Raw genomic sequence first — 27,366 nt, forward strand, 5'->3', positions numbered from 1 at the left:
AATAAAATTTTATTTCATTTTCGTTCTTTTCTGGCGCTAAATTCTCGCAGGTTGGGAACTTGAAAATTGCTTTTTTTAAAAAAAAAGTAAATCCTAAAATTATCAATGTGGTATGACCCCATTGACTTTTTAAACTCAAGTATTTATCCTCCAAATTGTAGGACCATGACATTAATGGTTACAGGTTGTCTGGCAACGTACGAGTCAAACAAAACAATGTGAACATAAAGACCCCCCCCCCCAAACTGCTCAGCGGTAAGTCTGAGAGCTTATAACGCTAAAAATCGGGTTTCGATACTCATGGTGGGCACATCACAGATAGCCATTGTGTAGCTTTGTGCTTAAGAAAAAAGAAATAAACAAAAAAAAATTTCATTGATATTGCAGTATGTTGTTAAGTGCAAAAATACACAATGGGCTATCTGTGATATGCCCACCATAGGGATCGAACTCCGAATTTTAGCCTTATAATCTCTGGGAGTAATATTAAAGTTAATCCCATCAACTACTGATATGATCTCCCATGCATATTACACAAAAGCTCAGTTATTTCGATCAGTGTTCTCTTGTAAGTGCTTTACACTAAGTGTCGTGACAAGCAAATACACGAAGTTACTTATTGTGATGCAATTTGTAGTAAACGATATATATATATATATAACAGGTCGTTAATCTGAAAGTTAAATAATGACGCGTGTTTACAAATCTTGAGAACCCCAGTTTTGAAGACAGGGTGGTACAGTATGGTGATATTGGGAGGCCTCGATCATCGTCAACTTAATTTGTTTATCTAGAGAAAAAACACATGTGTAAATGCCGAATATGTATGATGTTTTGACAGGTTAAACTAATACAGTTTCCTTGTAAAATGGGACTCAAAAAAGTAATGTATCTGTGGAAAACTGATTGTTAAAAAAAGTAATATATCTGTGGAAACTAAGTGTTAAAATAGTAACATGTCTGTGGAAAACTAACTGTTAAAAAGTAATGTCTGTGGAAAATTAACTGTTAAAAAAGTAACATATCTATGGAACTTTAGTGTTAAAAAGGTAATATATCTGTGGAAACTAACTTAAAAATAATATATCTGTGGAAAACTGGCTGTTAAAAAAGTAATATATCTCTGGAACTTAAGTGTTAAAAAGGTAATATATCTGTGGAAACTAACTTAAAAATAATATATCTGTGGAAAACTGGCTGTTAAAAAAGTAATATATCTCTGGAACTTAAGTGTTAAAAAGGTAATATATCTGTGGAAACTAACTTATAAATAATATATCTGTGGAAAACTGGCTGTTAAAAAGTAATATATCTGTGGAAACTAACTGTTAAAAAGTAACATATCTGTGGAAAACTAACTGTTAAAAAGTGATATATATCTGGAACTTAAGTGTTAAAAAAGTAATATATCTGTGGAAAACTAAGTGTTAAAAAATAACATGTCTGTGGAAAACTAACTGTTAAAAAGTAATGTCTGTGGAAAATTAACTGTTAAAAAAGTAACATATCTGTGGAAACTAACTTAAAAATAATATATCTGTGGAAAACTAAGTGTTAAAAAATAACATGTCTGTGGAAAACTAACTGTTAAAAAGTAATGTCTGTGGAAAACTAACTGTTAAAAAGTAATGTCTGTGGAAAATTAACTGTTAAAAAAGTAACATATCTGTGGAAACTAACTTAAAAATAATATATCTGTGGAAAACTGGCTGTTAAAAAGTAATATATCTGTGGAAAACTAAGTGTTAAAAAAATAACATGTCTGTGGAAAACTAACTGTTATAAAGTAATGTCTGTGGAAAATTAACTGTTAAAAAAGTAACATATCTATGGAAACTGACTGTTAAAAAAGTAATATATCTGTGGAAAACTTAACTGTTAAAAAAAAGTAATATATCTATGGAAACTGACTGTTAAAAAAGCACTGAGCCACATATTTACCTGAAAATTGGCATGAACGATTAAGGGATCAGTAACAAAAAATAGTTTAGATTTTCCATACTTTTATACTGGGATCCCCCAAATAACGGATCAAGAGGGTTTGACTTCATGGATTTATTTCAAAGCTAACAACAATATGTAAAATGCTGTTAAAAACAAGGTGTCCGGTAATAATTTCAACTGGTAATATATATAACGGTAAGCTTCTCGACTTATTTTGAATCTGTTTCATCACAGAATATGTTTCTGGGTAAGTTACTGTTATTATTTAATCTTATTTATATCTTTTTTTACAATGTGTGTGTGTATATATATGTATACAAACACGCAAAATCGGTGATGTAATCTTTGAACAACCCATTCCAAATAAACCCTCAGAAATTTTCAAATCCCAAAATATACACCGTAAGGATACCTTTCAATGATATATAGCTCACAAAGTATTATTGCGAAAGATGCTAACTTTTACTGCGTTCTTGCTTTTTGAATTACTTTAGCCAGAAATGTATTGATTTGAACTTTGATCCCCAAAATACTTGGTATATTTACAGAGTGTTTTGAGAAAGGCCCGGCATGGCCAGGTGGTTAGGGTGCTCGACTCGCAATCTGTGGGTCGGAGGGTACGGATCCCCGTCACACCATACTCGCCCTTTCAGCCGGGGGGGCATTATAACGATCAATCCCATTATTCTAGCCCAGTTTCCTTTTTTTTTTTGTTTGGAAATTAAAGGCGAGTATATCAAAACGGGATAATTCAAAAAATGATTCTACGTATAACTATGATTCAACATATAACGACAAATGTTAAATTACAATTCACGTGACTTAGTTGTATTGTTTTTGGTAATATATAATATATTTTTAAAAACTACATCCACATGGACTCTAGACGATAGTTCAGATCGTGTTCATTGCATCACAGCACGAACCTTGGATCTACCGACCCGCAGCCCGTCACTTTGATCATTAATCTGCGCCTAATCCGATTAAAAAAAACTGCATTGCATCACAGCACGAACCTTGGATCTACCGACACGCAGCCCGTCACTTTGATCACTAATCTGCGCCTAATCCGATTAAAAAAAAACTGCATTGCATCACAGCACGAACCTTGGATCTACCGACCCGCAGCCGGTCACTTTGATCACTAATCTGCGCCTAATCCGATTTAAAAAAACTGCTTTCATTTAGCTTTATTTACATGAAGTTAATAAATAATTAAGTTCCACTCCTCTCTTCGTTACGTCTTAAAGTTATGTTTTCGTGTCAGTATATTTAATAAGAATGATACTATGGAAATTATAGGAACGCTCTAGAACATTTCACTGATGCATTATGGACATTTTACGAACACTTGTTTGATGTAAATTTTCAATATTTAAACAGATGTTTAACTTTTTTATATTTCTACACAAAGAAACATGAAGTGATGATGAATTACCAACAGCATCACGTGTAACTTGGCTATATATACTACATGCGATCAGCAGTATTTGGTAATTATTAGTACAAAAGACACGAAGTAACAGACATTAGTATCTTTAATGATAGCTGTAAGCACGTGCATCTGAAAGTTGTATCTATTACATTTATATATTATATATATATGTTACATATGAATGTAGAAAACTTTGACTACAAGTACATATCTATCTATGTAGATGTATGCTAGGGCCTTAAGAAAAAAGGGTAGGGGGGATCAAAATGTGAAAGAACCGGTCACGAGAAGGACACGCCACCTGCAGGGAAGAGTGGCGTCAGCGAAGGTCTCTGACTGCTTGAAAATTATGATTTGAAGAGCATCATGTATAGGAGATTCTGGTTTATAAAATGTAGCATTTATGTTCACCATACACGTCAGACCGTCCTAATTTATAAGAAATCGTGACTAGAAAAAAAAAGGGAATATTTTGACGAGTGTCAGTTATTTCTTAAACGTGCGAAGGATAAATGAAGATCAGAGCCTAAAATTAACAGATTAGTCTAAAGATGACAAATTTGGTTTTTACAATGATCTGTAACGAAAATTATTCTAATATGGATAATAGTGTGGTTAGGGCGCTCGACTCGCAATCTGCGGGTCGCGGGTTCGAATCCCCGTCACACCAAACTTACTCGCCCTTTCAGCCGTGGGGGGGGGTGTTATATGTGACGGTTAATCCCACTATTCGTTGGTAAAAGAGTAGCCCAAGAGTTGGAGGTGGGTGGTGATGACTAGCTTCCTTCCTTCTAGTCTTACACTGCTAACTTAGGGACGGCTAGCGCAGTTAGCCCTCGTGTAGCTTTGCGTGAAATTCATAACAAACCAAACCAGATGCCCCCCAGTGGCACAGCGGTATGTCTGCGGACTTACAACGCTAGAAACCGGGTTTCGATACCCGTGGTGGGCAGAGCACAGATAGCCCATTGTGTAGCTTTGTGCTTAATTTCAAACAAACAAACAAAACCAAACCAGATAATAGTAATTGTACGGGACACTGCAAATGAAAATGGTACGTGGAAGAGTGCAACCTGGTGGGAAAGAATGTAAATAAGATGGCCGAGGGAAAATTCTTTCTTTGGAAGGGGGTGAGACTTTCAAAATTTTAATTTTAATCGAACTTTGGGTGACTAAAATCCAAAGACTAATTTGGTCAAAAACAAAATATGGATTGAACATTAGAAACTTGATATTTTTATTATTCTGCTGTTTCAACACTTACACGACACAGCTTACACAACAAACAGGTCGGAGAACAACTAAAGAAAATCTGATTTATGTCGTGTCGTTAAGGTATTTCTAACACTTTGTTTTTGTTTTTCATTTCTTCGCCCCTTTTTTCAAAATTTGATATTTGGTACTTTAAAATGTCTACTTTCAGTTTCTACAACACATTTTTGTCAAAAAAACAAACAAACAACAACCTACATATCTCTCAAAAATGGCATTGAAAATCATAATCCTGAACTGAAAATTAAAATCTTCCCATAGCAGCCGCCCTAACAACGGGAATCATGACAATTCGCAACCTCTTTGGTGGTAATTTGCTCAACTGTTTTGACACAAAATCAAAAATACTGCAGTGGAATAAACCAAATCACGGGTTGTAAAAAGTTACACCCTAACTATAAAGAGGTCTGTAACTGGAGGGCTGATTTGTAACGTTGAAAATAAATAAATTTTTTGTTTTCTTTTCTTCTGTGATAGTCTGACATCTGTGGTGTTACATTTATGCTCTTCGTCTCTTCTTAAGCTTTAAATTGTGTATTTTGTGTTTTCTCTTCTTCTGTGATAGTCTGACATCTCTGTTGTTACATTTATGCTTTTCGTCTCTTCTTAAGCTTTAAATTGTGTGATTATCACAGAAGAAAAGGAAACACAAAATGAGAGGAAGAGCATAAATGTAACACCACAGATGTCAATCTTAAGTTTTAAATTGTGTATTTTGTGTTTCCTTTTCTTCTGTGATAATCTGACATCTGTGGTGTTACATTTATGCTCTTCCTCTCATCTTAAGCTTTAAGTTGATGTATAATTTAGTTAGGTAATGTTATTAGTTTTCAGAGTAGTGTTTTTAGATCATCTGAATCCGATCTCATTAATACGTGCATACTAATGTAATAATTTGTATAATTAATTGGATGATTGTTTTGTGTTACTTTCACATTCATCAAAGTTTTAGGTCCTTAGTTTGTCCTAGAGTCCACGACAAGTAACGCATAAAAGCACCTTAATCGCACGTGAATAATTTATTAGACTAAAGAGTCTGTAAAATAATAACAGACATTCTAGAGGAAGCTGGACAATGGTCAGCTTACATTAGTTGTTTACAGACTAAACACCAACCATATTTAGAGTATATTATATTCGATCCGTTCTCGTAATGTAAATAACAATTATGTGTACTTTGGCGAGCAGACGATTAAACTTTAAACTGAAGATAACGATCTACTCATTACCGAAGAATTTCTGGTGGCTGTTTATGTTACCCTATATAATCAGGAAAAGTCATATTACCAGCATTAAATTATACCCAAATCAAAGTTTATCTACAATTTATATCAGACATTAGTTTGTGTAAACCTACTTATATAAATAAAATGATTAACTTCACGAAAGAAGATTGTGATTGAAACAAAAACAAATAAAAATGTTTGCACCAAAACTGAACTTGTTTTCTTAAAATTCGGTTTGGAAAATAATAAAAGCTGAAAACGGTTAACAACAACCAGTGTTTGCAAACTTACTTTCAAGAGGTAAATAAACACACTTCGAGGAGAACGAAATTGACACGTTCTACAATTAATCATACTGCCACAGACTCATTGGGTTGTCTAAGCCCCGTCCACCATGGGAAATCGAGCCCCTTATTTTAGCGTTGTAAGTTCGTAAACTTACCACTGACCCATTAGCTAGCTGGAAATATGTGTGTGTGTTTTTTTTTTTTACTTATAGCAAAGCCACATCGGGCTATCTGCTGTGTCCACCGACGGGAATCGAACCCCTGATTTTAGCGTTGTAAGTTCGTAAACTTACCACTGACCCCTTAGCTAACCGGAAATGTTTATGTGTTTTACTTATAGCAAAGTCACATCGGGCTATCTGCTGTGTCCACCGAGGGGAATCGAACCCCTGATTTTTGCGTTGTAAGTCCGTAGACTTACCGCTGTCTCAGCTGGGGACAACCGGAAATGTGTGTATATATACATATATTCGATTAAGAAATCATGTGCAAGGGAAAAGGAACGTATATTTACGGTACTTACATGTACATGACCAAATAATCATATCATCAAAACCCAATTAATATGCAATTTACGTCTATATAAATACGCACGATCAGTGAATTGTGCTGCCAAAACAGAAAGAATCTGACATCTGCTATATTTACGTCTATATATAAATACGCATGATCAATGAATCATGCTGCCAAAGTAGAAATAACTTGACATATGCTATAGTTACGTCTATATAAATACGCATGATCAATGAATCATTCTGCCAAAGTAGAAATAACTTGACATATGCTATAGTTACGTCTATATAAATACGCATGATCAATGAATCGTGCTGCCAAAGTAGAAATAACTTGACATATGATATAGTTACGTCTATATAAATACGCATGATCAGTGAAACGTGCTGCCAAAAAAGAAGGATTTTGAGACTTTCAGAGACACAGGCTATATTTATGTCTATATAAATATGCCGTCCCCCAGTGAATTAGCGGTAAAAACACACACTTACAGTGCTAAAATCCGATGTTCGATTCCGAGATAGCGCATTGTGCTGTTTTGCGCTAATATAACAACAACAACAAAAAAAAATATGCGTGATCAAGAAATCATTTTAAAATTACTCAATTTAACCGTTTACATTTGCCTCTTTACATTTTCTTTTTCTGCTCTAGGTGGCGTTGTTTTCTTTCAATTGTTTTTGCTTTACGTTTTATGCATGACTGCAAACTCTGAAGTCGTCCGTATCGTCTCTAAAACAAAAGTCAGTATTTCACTAATACGGTCTGTTACGGTCATTTCGCCTGTAAATAACTTTGTGTAAACTTTGGTTGTTGTTGTTTTTTTTTGTAATATTTTCGTGTAAAAACTTCACGTTTTCCTCGAAGATCTGCTCGACTCCTCGGGTATACTTGTGGCGAACTATTTCCACTGACCCAACTAGTTAAGCCTTCTTTCTCCACGATACGATTTTGTAATAGAAGGAGGAACGATTTCAGAGGTTGTTTGTCGAAACCTTACTCATACAGCGAGCTAAACGGCCACATTAAGCCTTCACTAATTTTGAACTGTGTAAAAATGGGACGGCATCCAGATGGCAGGACTCGCTGTCTGGAGCGGTTACTCAGACCGTCAGTCCGATACGCTGGCGAATAGACCACCCCATCAGAATATGGATTTAGATATTAAAAGATCATTTATTTTTTACATCATCATAAAGTTTACCGATGTTCCTATCGCTACTTTAACTACATTTTTTCAAATGATCTTCCATTTTGTTCTGCATTTTTTGGAAAGGGTTTGTTTGAAGTTATGCACAAAGCTACACAATGGGCTATCTGTGCTCTGTTCACCACGGGTATCGAAACCCGGTTTCTAGCATTGTACGTCCGCAGACATACCGCTGTGCCACTGGGGGGTGCTTGTTTGTTTGGAATTAAGCACAAAGCTACACAATGGGCTATCTGTGCTCTGCCCACCACGGGTATCGAAACCCGGTTTCTAGCATTGTAAGTCCGCAGACATACCGCTGTGCCAATGGGGGACTTTGGAAAGCGAATAATAATATTATTATTCATTTACCAACTGTGAAAATTAGATCTCGAGTTATAAAATTATTTTCTTCCAATTAACACACACACACATTTCATGTTGATATAACTGGTATTATCCATATTATCTTGACTCCAATCTATAATGTGTTATTATTTTTCACAATGTGGAGATTTACGATATATATAATGTATTTCTGTCTCCAAGAGGCGACTCTGTACGTGTTGCCAACGTACATTGAAGCCTTATAAACTACGATAATCACGTTCTACGGGACTAAAGTACAAAGTATTATCGAATCGATAGACAATGTGTTTTAGCTTATATGGACTTGGCTTTAAAGTTCGCAATCTTTCCAGCCTGCCCCCCCCCCTAGTGGCACAGCGGTATATTTGCGGACTTACAACTCTAAAAACCGGGTTTCGATACCCGTGGTGGGCTGAGCACATACAGCCAATTGTTGTGTAGGTTTGTGCTTAACCACAAACAAACAAATCTTTCCAGCCCAACTTCCAAGCCATCCATAGATCTGGGTCCAAATGTGTGTTGTTGTTTATTGGAATAAATGAATAAAAATATTAATTATTATAAAAACACATTCTTCTATAAGTTTAATTACTCTTACGAATTCAGAAATAGCTTGTGAAAATATATATAAAAAAAACATTTATATGGCAAATGAATCAATTCAGAAATAATAAAGTAAAAAAAATTCTGCCATAGAAATGATCAGAATTTTTTATTTGATCAGAATTTTTTTATTTGATTATTTCGAGGTTGATTAAAGTAATTAATATGCCATATAAATGATCATTAATTACTTTAATCAACCTCGAAAATAATGAAGTAAAAAAATTCTGATCAAATAAAAAATTCTGATCATTTATATGGGAGATTAATTACTTTAATCAACCTAAAAATAATGAAGTAAAAAGATTCTGATCATTTATATGGCAGATTAATTACTTTAATCAACCTAAAAATAATCAAGTTAAAAAGATTCTGATCATTTATATGGCAGATTAATTACTTTAATCAACCTCTAAATAATCAAGTAAAAAAAATCTGATCATTTATATGGCAGATTAATTACTTTAATCAACCTCGAAATAATCAAGAAAAAAATTCTGATTATTTACATGGCAGATTAATTACTTTAATCAACCTCTAAATAATCAAGTAAAAAAAATCTGATCATTTATATGGCAGATTAATTACTTTAATCAATCTCGAAATAGTCAGAGAAAAGATTTGATCATTTATACGACAGAAACTAGATGACGACGTCTGCTGTTTTCATATCACACCAGAAAACAAAATACAATAATTAAAATTCTGATAATATTTTATAAGAGTCTGGTATGTTATCATATAGTTTGATAGCTATAGAAGAAGAAGAAAAAAAGACATAAAGGTCATTGAAAAAGGTCATTGCTAACACAGCTCTCGTCCTCAACTACTTTCACCTCCCTCGGTTTCTCTGTTTACCCATCATTCACGAAGTTGTCTCGAAACAACACCTTCGTTGTTAAGAAAACTAGAATACAAGGATAACTATTTAGGCCCGCTGCCGCTCGTGTTTGATACTGTACCTGCTGCTCTCGTGTCTTGTCAATTACAACTGTCAACTGCTGATGGTGAAGGACATGAACAGCAGCGCGCTTGTCTCGCCAGCTCGTGGATGATTGACGTCAAGACTCTACATTCCTTAGACTTTAGTGAAAGCTGCATGACGAACTCTTATATGTCGTCAACCGCATGAATAAAATACAGATGTGTAAAACAAAGATTAATTGAACCCTACGTATTTGTCTTCCCTATACGCTTGTCTTTCTGTCTATCCCTCACTATATCAATTAATCATATCTCATGTTATATCTACACCTGCCTGTGTCTGTCTATCCTACTTACTTCTGTCTATTTATCTACCTTTCTAGCAAATATATCTGCCTATTTTCGTCTGTCTGTCTACAGAACCTTTGTCTACTTATATCTGATTTCGGTTTCATATTTTGTCGGGCGTGACCTAATGCTTGATCCAAAGCTCCATGATTTGTGTTGCGTTGCCACAAAGACGTTTTTCGCACTTGGAGGCCGTGGTTTACTTTATTAGAGCGACGGTTGATCCCATTATTCGACCACACCATAGTACCTTACGAGTTGGCGGTGGGTGCTACTGATTAACTGCCATTCCTCCATTATATCAGTTCAGAAATAGGGACGTCTAGGGCAGATATCCCCTGTATAGCTGTGAACCCATTTACAAAACAAACTGTGCGAAAATTGCATACAAATTAGGTTAACTACGTCTGTTTCTATTGGAATTATATTTAGCCCAACCTTCTATAAATAATGGTTTTATAGCTTTTCAGACAGAATGATAGACATACTTACACGACCTTTAGTTAGTACTTGTTCGTAGTTTGTTTCTTTGAAGTTAAGCCACACAAAGGGCTATCTATCTGTGCTCTGCTCACCGCGGGTATCGAAACCAGGTTTCTAGCGCTGTAAGTCCGCAGACATACCGCTGTGCTACTTGGAGCACTAGTTCGTTCTTACAAATTAAAAATTTCAAATAGTAATCCCTTTTTGTTACCAAAAATAAAAACTGTTACAAACTGAGTACAAATTACGTAAACTAACGGCATCCCCCTACCTTCGATGACATATTTAATCAATTTCAGCAACCGGACTATAAATTAGGATAAACGCCCGTATAGAACTGAAAAGTAAAAACCAGGGCACAAGCCGTAAATCTGTCCTGGTTGGAGAAGTAGCTGCAAAGAAGAATTGGAACAGCAATGAGGTTCATATTTGTATTTATGGCAAGGCTATTTACCTCGTATTTGTATTATGACAAGGCTATTTACCTCGTATTTGTATTATGACAAGGCTATTTACCTCGTATTTGTATTATGGCAAGGCTATTTACCTCGTATTTGTATTATGACAAGGCTATTTACCTCGTATTTGTATTATGACAAGACTATTTACCTCGTATTTGTATTATGACAAGGCTATTTACCTCGTATTTGTATTTATGGCAAGGCTATTTACCTCGTATTTGTATTTATGGCAAGGCTATTTACCGCATTCTATAATTTTGAACTGCTGACCAGAGTGCAGGCAGCGAGTCGACAGTTCCCTACTACCCCCTACCTCGCTAAGGGATTGACTGTCACTCTTATAACGCATCCACACTTTAGAGTGCGAGGAATATTTTGTAGCATCGCACAGATTCGAACCCGGTTAGCCAGTCCTGAAATCCAGAGCTTGGCATCGCACAGATTCGAACACGGTTAGCCAGCTCCGAAATCCAAATCTTGCCATCGCACAAATTCGAACCCGGTTAGCCAACTCCGAAAACTAGAGCTTGGCATCGAATAGATTCGAACCCGGTTAGCCTCCCCCGAAGATAAGAGCATGACATCGCACAGATTTGAACCCGGTTAGCCAGGCCCGAATTCCAGAGCTTGACATCGCACAGATTCGAACACGGTTAGCCAGCTCCGAAATCCAGATCTTGACATCGCACAAATTCGAACCCGGTTAGCCAACCCCGAAAACCAGAGCTTGGCATCGAATAGATTCGAACCCGGTTAGCCTCCCCGAAAATCAGAGCTTGGCATCGCACAGATTTGAACCCGGCTAGCCAGCCCCGAATTCCAGAGTTTGGCATCATACAAAGACAACCCGCTCCCCAGCAAAACGGGAATATACCATCTATTATGTTTAAATTTCAATTCGCAAGTCATAGATGATGAAATAAACTAACAAAACTTCAGTTATGGACCGCCGTCTGCAGCCAGTAACAGAAAGTAAACTATTTTTATTTATTTGAAATAAGGAAACGGAAATTTACTGAAAATTAAATAGATTATTATTAAAGCTAGGCCAATAATACCGAAAAATGAAAATGGTTACTTGTTTTAAAATAAAATACCGTAATTACAAATCCTTTTAAATATATATGAGATATAGTTTGGTATTTTTCGTCTGTAGATACGTTAAATGCATTAGCTTGTTTATTCAAATTAGTCTAAGCTGGACAATTTAGACGTCCTTTTTCTATCTGGACCACCCACGAAGAATTTGATTTTGTAATCTAACTTTCATCGGCCAACATTTAACAGAGATAGACATGTGTAGTTTGATGTCTGTTCTTTTTAATTCAAATTGTTTACATGTAACTGACAAGAGATGTAAAAAAAAAAGTCCTATCAAACAAGACGTTACATTTGCTTACAATCAGTCGTACCTAACTTAACAAAACAACTGAGTTTTTACTACCGCATGCTGTTAAGAAATCGCCCCCCCCCCCAGTGGCACAGCGGTATGTCTGCGGATTTACAACACTAGAATCCAGGTTTTGATACCCGTGGTGGGCAGAGCACAGATAGTCCATTGTGTAGCTTTGTGCTTAATTCCAAACAAACAAGCACCCCCCAGTGGCACAGCGGTATGTCTGCGGACTTACAACGCTAGAATCCGGGTTTCGATAGCCGTGGTGGGCAGAGCACAGATAGCCCATTGTGTAGCTTTGTGCTTAATTACAAACAAACAAACTGTTAAGAAATATCGTAGGAAATTCGAATTCCCAGCGGATGTGAAATTCTTTAACTATCCAACAAGTTCGAAACAGAAGCACCCTTCTCTACAACCTTATTTCAGGTGTCTGATTACGAGTGGTTTGACTTTCTTTTTTTTTAACTTTAAAGAAGAAACTGCGTCGGAGTGAGTTTTCTTACAAATATACTAAATCCGTCCACATACAATTTAAAGTATCAGGACAGATATAAAAACAAACGTTCACAACTAAGTTCCTAACTCAAGGTCTTCTAAACACTGGTGAATAAACAAAACTGGAATAATATACATATTAAGAAAGGTCTTAAGCCCGAAACATCAGTGTCAACATTAAAATATAATGTGGTTGAAAGTGGTGTACTTTAAGTTTAACTTATAATAACTAAACATAGATGTGTAAGCAAAAAATATTTTATAACGCTCCTCGGTAAAATAGGCCTAATATTAGCTGTTTTCTGTAAAATAGGCTTAATGATAATAATTACTGCTTTTTTTTGTTGTTGTTAAAATAGGCTTAATAATAACAGCTTTTCGGTAAAATAGGCTTTAAAGTAAGTTTAACAACAACATAGAATAGCATACTTCTTTATATAAAATTCGATAAAGAAGCACTGCTCCTTGACTGACATTTCAGGGATGAAACAACATAAAACCGAACAAGTATGACCTTCAACAAAGCTGTTGCTTAACCACGCATTGCATTTGATAAGATGCATATTTCTGTACCTTTGTACTTTTCTTGATATATGGGCCAATAAGTTGCTTGTAAATGGCGGTTTCAAAAGCCTGCCTTCATTAAAAACCGGACGCCTACCTAAAAAAACATTTCATCTAAAATTCAAATCTCTAGATGGATCGATGGGGTTACAGGCTCGTAATGCAAGTCTTGCACAAACAGCATAGAAAAACTTATCTTTTACTATGTTAATTGACACTGAGTTGCCTTTAAAGAGAGGGGAGAGTTAGCGACGGAAATGACGTTTATGACCTGAACGCGGCGTTGCTAGAATATTTCAACTATTCAATATTTAAGAATTTTCCGCTGACTAGTGTAAAAGAAGAAAAAAAAAAGATGGAGCCAGCACAAGAAACAACTAGGACAGAAGTTAACTAGTAATTAATTAAAGATAATTTAGCAGATTACTCCTTATTGAAGTATCTATTTATTTTGTAGAAGAATGCCCGTTTTTACATAAAATATTCCAATAAATTAAGAGTTGTTGCGTGGTTTTTTTTTAAATATCTTTAATTGCAGTAAAAATGCTTGTAAGGAATTATCTTTTACATAAAGTTTTGGGCGTGAGTACGCCCTCTTGTAGAGTTCTGGATTTTGGACAGCGGCAGGTAGTCTCATTAGTTTTACCGCCAATACAAAATAAGACTAGAAATGCATCAAGTTTTTCTTAATATTAAATTATTTGTTGTTGCATACTTTTTGTAAGGGATTACTCGTTACTCCATAAAGTTTATCTTAATATTAAATTATTTGTAGTTGCATACTTTTTGTAAGGGATTACTCGTTACTCCATAAACTGTTTTCTTAATATTAAATTATTTGTAGTTGCATACTTTTTGTAAGGGATTACTCGTTACTCCATAAAGGTTTTCTTATTATTAAATTATTTGTAGTTGCATACTTTTTGTAAGGGATTACTCGTTACTCCATAAAGTTTTTCTTAATATTAAATTATTTGTAGTTCCATACTTTTTGTAAGGGATTACAAGTTTTTTACAAAGTTACCGAATCAAGTTTCTGGAATGAAAACAGTTTTGTTGTCTTTTGTTTATTTTTATTTTCTAACAAGGAGAAATACTACAAGAAGAATTATATACAGACAGACAGACACGTTGGGTAGCCATTTTTGTAGGACCCCACATCTCATACCAGGTCAAATCATTACCACACGTAACAATAGCTTTGACTCGGCGTGGTGCTATGTTCAGTTTTATCACTTTTTTCTAGGATTCTAGTCAAACCTCGACAGAGATTTGAGGTAGCAAATAGGAAGCCCAAGTTCATCCCAAGGTCTCTTAGTCGGACAAAAGTTCAGAGATTAGGCTGGCCAAGGAAGATAACTTAAATCACTCTTAGGCTATTCTAAATCATTTTGGATAATACGAAGAATGGATTATCGCAATATCATTTTGGAAGAGCCTTTCTCCATCAGTGAGGAAATGATCGGCAACAACACGTTTACCTACACTCTGAACGTTATTTGTCCTTCCAAACATTCCCCACACCATTACACCCCTTCTTGCAACTCACAATGTTGAAATAATATAAGCAGGATAAAGTGCCTCGTGTGGTTTTTATCTATGTTTTAGTAGAGAAAGGGGTAAAACGTGACCCATCAAACCATGTCATATACTTCCGGTCATTAACTGTCCACAATTTGTTTTATAATCACCACTAAAGTCTACTTTCTTATTGGCATTTAAGCTGTTTTCAGACTGGTTGTTGGTTGTCATATACAGATTTTGTAATGTACTTCGTAAGGCATTGGTCAATTAACTGAAATATTGTATAAGGTCTGTTGCACTTACGAGCTTATTCAATTGTATTTTTTTCATGTTCAGTCACCAGCAGTTTGTGGCCACAGTTTTTTGTTTTGTATTGTATTTCGAATATCAATCGCATCTCCTTTTTGTTAGTAAACTCTTATCGCAGATGTATTTGAGCAGCTGGTCGAATAACGGGTTGATAATGATGCCTCTACTAGACGGCCACCCACTGATATACCCCTTTGAAAGTCGGAAAGATCTTTACTCTTACTCATTGCATTGCAGATTGTTTGCTTAACTCATAGAACGACTTTACTAATGCAAAACTACTAAGCATGCGTGTGTACTATGAATGACTTGTTTTGTCATATATTTTTTTTCATTTGTCATCTCTTTAGCCCATCATGACACGTGCCGAATACAAGCTCCTCTTATAAATAGTTTAGGTTTGTATTGTTATAGAAATTTGGCGCAAACCTACAAAATTGATAGCTGCGCATTTTTTAACTTATAGATGAAGGGGGATGCAGTTAATCAACAGCACCCACCGCTAATTCTTGGGCTACCCTTTATCTGATCGAATAATGTGCTGGTGCTGTCACTTGTTAGCGCACCCACAACCCTAAAGGGCGGACGCGAACCTTGAACTCTCGAATTTACAGCACGCTGACCACCATGGCACTCCCCAAAATCGTATTTCTCCAAATTTGAAAATTCTTTGTTATGGCGACCTTTCGATCGTCATCAGTCGTAATAAAGCTGATATATATATATATATATTTAAATATGAACGCATAAATCGCATGGTTCGTGATTCTGCTGAAATATCAATGTGACGTCACAATACCAAACATATACTACACACGATTCCCTTGTTACGGGGTAATATAAAGCTCAGGAAAAGTTAAACAATATGAATGGTACATTCACATTGTTATATGAGGATATACGCAACATGACTCGTGTGGTATTTCTATGTTAATATAGCAGTTTGTTTTAGGGTTGATGACAACTACAGTAAGACAATCGAAACTTTGCTTTAATTGTTTGTTTGTTTGTGTTTATTTGAGTGCAGAGTTGTACAGAGGGATTATATCTACTTTCTGGGATCAAACACTGTATTTTAGAGTTATATGCCCTCAAGCTTGCCGCTGAGTCACCGGTGGGGTGGAAAGGTTTCAAAAGAGTCGTTGGCAGGAGTTTCCTAGTTCATTTGGCTCGGCATGGCCAGGTGGTTAGGGCAATGGACTCGCAATCCGAGGGTCGCGGGTTCGAATCTCCGTCCCACCAAACATGCTCGCCGTTTCAGCCGTGTGGGCGTTATAATGTAAGGTCAATCCCACTATTCGTTGGTAAAAGAGTAGCCCAATAGTTGGCGGCGGGTGGGGATGATTAGCTGCCTTCCCTCTCGCCGACGGAAGTTGTTGTTGCAGTAATTTTTTAGCAGGTTGGTTTTTACGGGGCGGAGTTGCAAGCCCCCCAACCCTCCTCCTCCTTTCTTATTCTGGACTTGGGACCAGGCAATGGTGGTGGTGGCATCCCTGCCGGGGAACGAACCCGGTACCTTTGGATTAGAAATCCAACGCGCTATCCACTGCGCTATAGGGACACATTCTACACTATACTCTTGTTATTTCATACGGAACTGAACACTCTATCCTATACTCTTGTTACTTCCTACGGAACTGAACATTCTACCCTATACTCTTGTTATTTCATACGGAACTGAATATTCTACCCTATACTCTTGTTACTTGATATGGAACTGAATATTCTACCCTAAACTCTTGTTACTTCCTACGGAACTGAACATTCTACCCTATACTCTTCTTACTTGATACGGAACTGTATATTCTATCCTATACTCTTGTTACTTCCTACGGAACTGAACATTCTACCCTATACTCTTGTTACTTCCTACGGAACTGAACACTCTACCCTATACTCTTGTTACTTGATACGGAACTGAATATTCTACCCTATACTCTTGTTACTTCCTACGGAACTGAACATTCTACCCTGTTCTCTCGTCACTTCACTATGTGTAGAAAATTCCAGTCTGTAATCTCTGTGATTCAACACGGAACTGCAAATTTCACTCTGTACCCTTCGTCACTTCATACAGAACTTAAAATTCCATCCTGTGTCTTATGTCACTCCAGATTCAGTAGAAACGTACACCTTATACCATTCACCACTTCACAATGAGTGAAAATTTCCACTCTGTACAATCAGACACTCCGGAAGCAGCTGAAAATTAAACCCTATACCCTTCACCACTTCACAATGAGTGAAAAATTCCACTCTGTACAATCAGACACTCCGGAAGCAGCTGAAAATTAAACCCTATACTCTTCACCACTTCACAATGAGTGAAAAATTCCACTCTGTATCCTAAGGTTAAAATTGTCTACGATATATATCGCTAGTTATTTAGTGTGCAATACCTGTTCACAATCCTTTATTAGAATAGTTTAAATGTTTATAAATTGACAAAAAAAAATTATGAAAGTGCTCATGTAAAATGTAAAGTCCTTGCATGTAGCCAAGGCTTTATGTTATTGCTCCAGAAGTGTGATGAACAAGCCAATGATCAACACCTACTATCATTACCTGCAGATTTCTCTAAACCTAATAAATAACGCTGGTAATGCTACATTAGCCAAAGAAAAGAGGGCTTGGCATACTGGCGAAATCTCGTTAATTCCAGTAAATTCATTCCGACCCTAAACAAAATCCAATTAAAACTTGCTGAAGATGTGCGATCACATCTTTAACAGTGAAGAACATCCGGCCAGTAGACTTAAATCTACATCAGAGGTTCGTTAGAGACCTATAGACGTACATGAGCTTATAATCTCTGACAACGACAAGAACAGTTTCCTCACACAAGTGATGTGAAGGAAGAGTTTTTGAGATCCATTTATAATACGTGTTTGTCAGCGTAAAATCTACATGTGCGTAAGTTACTAAAACGGTAGGCAGTTATTCATATAAAGCTAGTCCGCCTGACGTAATGCAAAACTTAAAATGTGATTGAAAACACATGACTTAACTTTCATGATAAACACATAGTTCTATTTAGTAAAACGCAACAATGAAAGGAAACAACAAAAGTCACATGAATACTTAATATTTAAAAAAAAACTTGGGCTAAGAAAAGGAAGAAAGACGGAATAACTAAATAAAAGAACGGACAAATACTAGTAATTGACGAGCAGAAAAAGAAAATCAAATAAAATAATGTGATGTTTATTGATCGAAAGTTTTTAAAGACGAGACAAGCAGAATGTGAACAAAATAATGTCGTGTTTATCGATCTTTTAAAGACGAGGCAAGCAGAATGTGAACAAAATAAAGTGGTGTTTATCGATCTTTTAAAGACGAGACAAGAAGAATGTGTACAAAATAAAGTGGTGTTTATCGATCTTTTAAAGACGAGGCAAGCAGAATGTGAACAAAATAATGTGGTGTTTATCGATCTTTTAAAGACGAGACAAGAAGAAGAATGTGTACAAAATAATGTGGTGTTTATCGATCTTTTAAAGACGAGGCAAGCAGAATGTGAACAAAATAATGTCGTGTTTATCGATCTTTTAAAGACGAGACAAGCAGAGTGTGTACAAAATAAAGTGGTGTTTATCGATCTTTTAAAGACGAGGCAAGCAGAATGTGAACAAAATAATGTGGTGTTTATCGATCTTTTAAAGACGAGACAAGAAGAAGAATGTGTACAAAATAATGTGGTGTTTATCGATCTTTTAAAGACGAGGCAAGAAGAATGTGTACAAAATAATGTGGTGTTTATCGATCTTTTAAAGACGAGACAAGAAGAATGTGTACAAAATAATGTGGTGTTTATCGATCTTTTAAATACAATACAAGAATAATGTGTACAAAAAAAGAGTTTTAACGAAGCAGGAAAAAATTTTAAATTTTGTGTTTTCAATCTGAACAGTATCTTGTGCCTCATACGTAGGGTAAATAGCCAGGTCAGAGACCTCTAAGGCTCATAAATAAATCTCCAATTTAGAACTGCTGACCAAAACGAGGGCACTCAGTCAGCAGTATCAGATGTTTTAATGGCAATTATTAATATAATAATAATATTATCAATTGTCACAGTTATAATACCTTCATAGCTGAAAGTTCGGAAAGAGCAAAGCGCCGTATAACGGTTCGAACTCTGATACACAGCCAGGCACACTAACCACTAGACTACGTTTGACACAGGAAGAAAAAATAGTAAAAATGTGAGAGAAAGAAAACAGAAATTACCACAAAAGAAAAATCACGTGGGGGGTATGAATAAAAAGGTAATTATTAGATTATAAAGAAAAGACAGAAGTAATAAAAAATAGAAATAGACAGAGTAAAAAGGAAGAATGAGAAAATCGTTATATTACTTTTAAGTAGGCTACTGAGTTTAAATTCCCTGCTTTGGGAAACTTGGTCCCTTATCAGCAGGGCGCTATCTAAAAGAGGAAACGAGCACTTTGGAATAATTAATAAGGCAGGCTGCGTAAAAAAAAATAAAAAAAGCCGTCCATCTGCTTTGTGCTAGTTCCAAAAGACGACGATCTTTAGAGTTTGACCCTTTGCTACTGACAAATAATCAAACAAATAGCAGGAAACCAGACGTTTGAATGGACGATAAAAACGGGTCCATTAGTTAGAAGGTTTCATCTAATAACGTCGGTACGAAAACGGTATCGTCAAGTGGGGCTATTACACTGGAACCAACCGTGGGAAAAGAACCTCTAGTAACCATAAGTCATTAGTTTTTAAAACTTTCCACTAATTTCAGCAATTAATGTTAATAATTTTAGTCGTATATCATTGTTCTTTGTATCAGTATTTCAGCGTGCTGCGACTCCGTTGTAGATGTGGTAGCTGATATATATATACGTATATAAAAGTAATTGATAGAGAACTTACACATGCGTGCATTTATTACTCGTGTTTCCATAGAGACATACTGGGAGCAGGGCAAGTGTTTTACGTAATGAATGTTAATCCAAATACAGCAAGAATGTTACTTTAGTAGTCTTGACCACAGGAGCGGCGTGTATGGGAAAGTTTAAAAAACTGTCACTAAGCCTAAGACCACTCCACTGTAACACTTATCCTCAGAGAAACAAAGCACTTAATTCGAAATTGCTTTTAGCAGGAGTTAATAACCTTTTTGTTATATTTAACGCTGTAATGATTAACGCACGTATGGACCAGAGAAGGTGAAAATGTTCAAATGATGGCGTTTAGAAAATGTTTTTATATATAAACAATTAAATTCTTTTGTCATGCGTAACTTATGACGCAGTCTTTTTTTTTTTTTGCAAAACCGAAACCATGATTTGCTGAAAAATATACAGTTATGTACTTTTTGTTCGTACTTGTATTCCATAGTTTTTAACTGGATAAATATAGAACCGTAGAATCTCTAAATCTCTGCACAAAGTAATGTCTTTTCTTGAGTCGTCTTGGAAAAGAAGCTATTATTAAATCATAATGAGCATCAGTTAATATAATAAGATAATTACAATAAAAAAAATACGAACATGCTAGAGGAACAAAATTAAGCGTATTACATAATGAATCAGATATTAACCAATTTAACTCTGTTCAGATATCCTCGCTTTTTAAGGAGGTTACGGGAAGACAAAAAAAAAATGGGGACTCCATAGAACAAAATAAAATCTGGAAGAAGGAAATTAGTTTTTTACAACAACAACAAAAAAAAAGTCAAAATGAGGTGGGATGAGATGCCAAAACTCAGGAGGATATAAAATAGAGTTAATATAGAACAACAACGAAAAAAATAACTGTATGTGTGAAGTGATATGCCTTATCTTGAACAAGGTGTTAAAAAATGTTGTTTGTAGGACTTTTTTCTGGAACGAAACATTAAAAACAATGAAAGACTAAATGGTACACTCTTAGAAGGAAGAGATAAGAGAGGAAAAAATACTATTCTTTCAGGATAAAAACTCTGGGAACATAAATAACACTTGTATTGTTTGAGAAACTCCACAAGATTGAAGATGGGAGTTTTTTTTTTGTCTTCAGATTCGAGGAGGTGAGACACTCTAAAACAAAAAGTTATCTAGAATAAGAAAACTAGTCAGGAGAACATTAACTTTATCTTAAAGTAGGAATTCGAGATCATTGAGAGTCCTCTAATAAAATAAAACTTAAACACGAAAGAAGAACGGTCTCCACTTTAAAAATAGTAGAATACCTAGCTCGATTAGGGCAAAGTTTGAAGAATTGGGATGGGATTCTTCAAGAACAAACAAACTTATGGACCGGAAATTATATTCTTCGAATATTTTGGAGGAAGATTGGATTCCTTTATAATTCCAAATGTAAGAGATGAGACAAGAAAACTCAAAATGAAAGGAAATGGAATTCCTCATGAAGAAAATTCAACTCATTTGGAATCAGACTCAAAAGGGATAAATCATCCGATACAACAAAAACCTTAATGATTTGGTTTGGTTTACACGATAGAGGTGTTTAGCATGATTTACACGATAGAGGTGTTTAGCATGATTTACACGATAGAGGTGTTTAGCACCTGCCATAACGGAGTCCAATCACTTTTACTTATTATTGTTCTTTATCGTGTGTCTTTTTTTGTAACACCAAGTAACCAATGTAAATTTCACATTATTGTAATATTTTTACTTCCACTACTATTATACGCTATTAAAACAAAATGTCATAGTTTTTACTTTGATTTCTGCCTCTTAACTCCTCCAATGCAGATGAGAATCATTATTATTTAAACTTTGATTAGGACATTAAAGCCTTGTTTGTTACTGACTGTGAGGAAGAGGAGGATGCTTTACAAGTGGACTTGTATAATTTCACGAGTTGGGCGAATAAATGGCAGATGGGTTTTAATTATAATTAATAACGGTTTTCATATTTTTGATTTATAAGTATAATTTTGATTGGAATACCCTTAACTGTGTTATGAAAGAAAAGGATCTTGGTAAGCTATCCAAGTACAGTGCTGTTGCTTATGATAATGCAAGTAGAAGTTTGGGTTGTGCTTAGAGAAATATTGAATATAAATCTAAAGAGACAATCATTTTATTGTATAGATCATTGACTAGACTACATTTGTTGTATTGTTTTCAGTCTTGGGCTCCTTTCTTACCTTAAGAAGAACTTTAAATTATTGGAAAAGGTTCAGAAGAGAACTACTAGGATGATACTTTGGATGGAAAGGTTCTCATACTATGACAGTTTAAGATCTCTGAAATTATTTTCTTTTGAAAAAAAAAAAAAGAAGATTTAGAGCGGATCTGATTGATGTGTTTAAGTTTGTTGAGGGAATTGGTAATATTGACTTTATTATATAATTGAGGTGTTTACGTTTGTTGAGGGAATTGGTAATATTGACTTTATTATATAATTGAGGTGTTTACGTTTGTTAAGGGAATTGGTAATATTGACTTTATTATCTGATTGAGGTGTTTAAGTTTGTTAAGGGAATTGGTAATATTGACTTTATTATCTGATTGAGGTGTTTAAGTTTGTAAAGGGAATTCGTAATATTGACTTTATTATCTGATTGAGGTGTTTAAGTTTGTTAAGGGAATTCGTAATATTGACTTCATTCGTAGTAAATGATGAGAATGGTAGGTTTGTTTGTTTGTTTGTTTTGAATTTCGCGCAAAGCTACACGAGGGCTATCTGCCCCTAATTTAGCAGTGAAAGACTAGAGGGAAGGCAGTTAGTCATCACCGCCCACCGCCAACTCTTGGGCTACTCTTTTACCAACGAATAGTGGGATTCACCGTCACATTATAACGCTTCCACGGCTGAAAGAGCGAGCATGTTTGGTGTGACGGGGATTCGAACCCGCGAGCCTCAGATTGCGAGTCAAGCGCCCTAACCACCTGGCCATGCCGGGCCCCAGAATGGTAGGATAAGGGGGATGCAAATATAAATTTTGGAAGGGTAGGAGTAATCTTCATCTTAGGCAGTTGTATTTTTCTAACAGGGTGGTTGGTTTCTAAAAGGGGTTACCTTCGGATGCAATGGCTAAACTAAGGGGGTTTAAGAAAAGGCTTGATAAATATTTAATGGATCACAGCTATATTTCAGTTTTTTGTATTTTTTTAAAGGAATGGGACAGCTTTGATTGGCCCATTGGCTTCTTGCTGTCCCTTAAATGTTATGTACAATTCCAGTTCACCCCTAAAGAATGAAGGTTTAACTTTCAAAAGCGACCTATTGTCCGGTTTCCTAAATCTGTGATTCGTCTGATTTTCTATCCTACGTAATTTCTTAGTATCGTGAATTCCAACGTACATTTTTACCTGTGGCAATTTTCTGTTCACCAAGTTCCCAAAATGTCATAGACCTAATATATATATATGTGTAGCTAATATGTAGTCATGTCGATTTTATGCAGGAAACTCGAAACACGCGTACTATTTTCATTCATATTTTAGGCTTATTCTCTGCAGAGACTGCACATAAAACTCTCAAGTTTCTGAGTTATATTTATTTATAATCGTTAGCTGTGTGCATTAAGTCAGCTTTGCTCTATAAATATGCCAAAGTTTACGGTTGATTTGGATATTAGATTAAAGCCAATAACCTGGTCTAGTGATGAAAAAAAAAAAACTTAAATCCTAGTAAATTATTTTATATCCGGGAGTGTATGAATAAATTAGTGGATTTTCCTTAACTTATTGTGGTAATATAGGGCTTTCCACCCGCAGCGGCATTAATATTACGTTTCATAGTTTTATTAGTTTTGATCCCCTGGTTTACCCTTAGGAGTTATTTATTTAGTTTACTTTTAAATCTTCACCTAGGGCGTTCCTCGATTGCTACATACACGAAGTAAAATTTTAGTATTGCCTAGATTCAGTGTCTTGCCATTGACTTCGACAATAATTTATGGTTTTAAACAGGTTTAGCTCCTTTATTTTTTTCAAGTAATGTTCAAACAGTTACTTCTTTTTCGTCTGATGTAAACCTATAAACACCTAAACAATTATTGAATGTATGTCGAAGTCCAATTATAATTATTTGATTGATAATTAATTAGTATTTCTTTAATTAGTAATGCGAGATTAGATGTTGGTTGTTTGTTAAGCACAAAGATATACAATAGGCTATCGGTACTATGCCCACCACGGGTATCGAAACCCGATTTGTAGCGTTGTAAGCCTACCGACTTACTTACCTCTGAGCCACTGGGTAACGTTATATGTTATGTTTGAAAACATTGAAACTTATATCATAAAACTAAACTTTTTTAAGATTCTTTAAAGAAGAAAAAAGAACAAATACATTGCGTAATGCGTGAAGTATATTAACTGAATTATAAATAAGCACAGCTGTAATAACAACTACAAAACATACGTCACTTCAGAACAACAACAAAAAACAAGTTTTTCTCGACCAGAATTTCATACGAATGTCTATCGTTACCAATAAATAAATATTGTTTTTGATACAGCTACGTGCAAGCAAGCACAACGTTTGGAATTTCACACGTGTAGCATATGGTTATGTACGATTGTCTGAAAACCCAGACCAATCAGAAGACAGAGGTGTAAAATATGCATACTTATTCTGTTGGGTCAATAGCAGCAGGGATTACCTGTCATCTTTATACTTATTCATCAGAAATAGTCTTGAACCTTCTGGTCTAATAATGTGTATTTATATTCCTTTCACATAGCACATAAGGCTATACATATCTCCAAGTTCGAACACTCCCGTTAATAGAATGAAACATTATAAGCTATATGTATGACCTAATGTAACATTAGAAGTCAAAACAAAGCAATTATAACATTATTCTGTTAAAGTTTGGTAGACGTACAATTCAAAGCGGATTTCAAAACCAAGAAAAAAAAATGTTTGAAGGCAATACAAAAACTGTTGAAGCTAAAATGTATTTCTATCCTGTCAATTTAATTAATAAGAAATTTTAATACCAACGAAAAAGCATTCGCTTTATGGAGTTTTTTTTTTGTTCTTGTTTTTTATGGGATCGTTCGCAAGATTTTGAGAACACACTTTTTGTATATATGATAATAACTTAAGTACAGTGGGTTAAGCAACTTTCAAATCTGTGTTCAATTTACAGGTTTTAAGAGGGGCGTTTGTTTGTCTGTTTGTTTTAGGGGCGCATTGGGATATCTGCTGTGTCCATCGAGGGGAATCGAACCACGGTATTTAGCGTTATAAGTCTGTAGACTTACCGCTGTCCCACCGGGAGACTAGGAGAAACGTGACTATGTTTGATTATGTATGGCATATTATCTGGTCCTTTGTATTTCGAAACTAAATCTGATGCGACGTATTAGCTAAACGATCGATTGAGAGCCCCAAACCCCAAAGTTCAAGTACTGCCATTCCTCATCTAAAACTACTGATCAAAGAAAACACAAACAGTTGGCAGCACCAGCCGCCTATACAGCTGATCGACCCCATAGTTGAAAGTACGGAGCATGTCAATGACACACAAGTGGCTCGAACCTTAGGCTTTTCGATACGCAGCCCGGCACGCTAACCACCAAGCCACGTTCGACCTGCTTACGTATTGATTTTGTTATTTTGATTAAAGTTTACGTTTTCCTATATCTAACCAGTATTGCCAGCCATGTACAAAGGATTTCTCGAACAGCCTGCAAACAAGGCCTAATTCATCTCGAAAACATTAAATTTTTATACACCTGCTTATGTACACAGACGCTCGATGAAACCAGAAAAGCGACTTTGAATTCTATCAACTACATTCACGTTGTTCTATTACAGTTCCATGTAAAGGCGCATGCGTGAAGTACGTTAAATTTACACATCAAATTTCAGTTCTTTTTCATCAGATTTAATTATAAGGGTTTCCTTTTTCTTCTGATTTTATGCTACGGTTTTTATTTATGTAACAACTGGTAACTAGTACAACGTTTTTATTCACCTAGTAACAACGGGTAACTAAAACAGTGTCTATTATTTATCTAGTAATAAGTAATAACAGGTAACTAAAACAATGTTTATTATTTATATAGTAATAAGTAACAACAGGTAACTAAAATAATGTTTATTATTTATCTAGTAATAAGTAACAACAGGTAACTAAAACAATGTTTATTATTTATCTAGTAATAAGTAACAACAGGTAACAAAAGCAATGTTTATTATTTATCTAGTAATAAGTAACAATAGGTAACTAATTCAATCTTTTATTCGAACCAATGCATTTAAATTAAACTTTACATGAGCTGAGTAAATTTGCCAACAAAGTTCAGATTCAAGTACAATTTTTATCACGTTTTCACAAGACGTGAAAAGTAAAAAGATAAATAAAACACCATTTTCTTTCGAGAACAAACAGTTGTAGAGCGCGTGGGGATGAAAAAATTAAAAAGTGATCACTGAATGTTGATAAATGTTTAGTAATCATTCAAATATCTACTGGAAGGCACGTGAGGCGATAGCCCCTCCCCCATGCCACCAGAGGAGTAGCACACAAAATACGCGTTATCTTGACTTGAGAAGTTAACCTAAATATAAAGAAGCTCATGTCTGAACTTCTGTTGTATTTCAATAATCATTGTTAAGTAAAAATGAACTGTAGTATTTTAACACTGGCAATACTCCAACAATTACACACGTATAGATCTTTCACTCACGTATGCATTTTTTTTTCTCTCTCTCTCTTTTTTCTAACGTGCGCCAGTATTGGGTGGGGTTTGATGTGTCGGGACTTTGGTAAGCTAGACTTGGTAAAGAAGAACGCTCTGAAATACCAAAGTAACGAGCTCCAAGTACCTTATGTTCTCGGACTACTTCGATACACTGAATTCCCAACATTGCAATACGTAGGAATGATAGAAAAACTTATGCAACATTACTCAAATACTGTACAGTCATATGATCTTCGAAGAACATATTCTTACCTAACCTTTCACCTTTCCTAGCGTTATCGGTATCACGTGGATTTTTACTCACCCCCCCCCCCCCCCAACCACCCCCCGGAAAAAAAAAAAAGATCGAAAATTTAGCTAGACCTTATTTTAGAATTTTCACACA

General features: G+C 35.4%; 1 protein-coding gene and 1 non-coding gene across 3 annotated transcripts in view; both read right to left on the reverse strand.

Annotated features, from left to right (window-relative positions):
• Nucleotides 1–27,366, reverse strand: part of LOC106462238 (zinc finger protein castor homolog 1-like) — a 242,118-nt gene that overhangs the window by 211,156 nt on the left and 3,596 nt on the right. The window lies entirely within an intron of this gene.
• Nucleotides 16,834–16,906, reverse strand: Trnar-ucu. Its single transcript has one exon. It is a non-coding gene; the product is annotated as a tRNA-Arg (tRNA).

The sequence above is a fragment of the Limulus polyphemus genome, unplaced genomic scaffold, assembly GCF_000517525.1.
Source record: "Limulus polyphemus unplaced genomic scaffold, Limulus_polyphemus-2.1.2 Scaffold1123, whole genome shotgun sequence".
Classification (NCBI taxonomy): domain Eukaryota; kingdom Metazoa; phylum Arthropoda; class Merostomata; order Xiphosura; family Limulidae; genus Limulus; species Limulus polyphemus.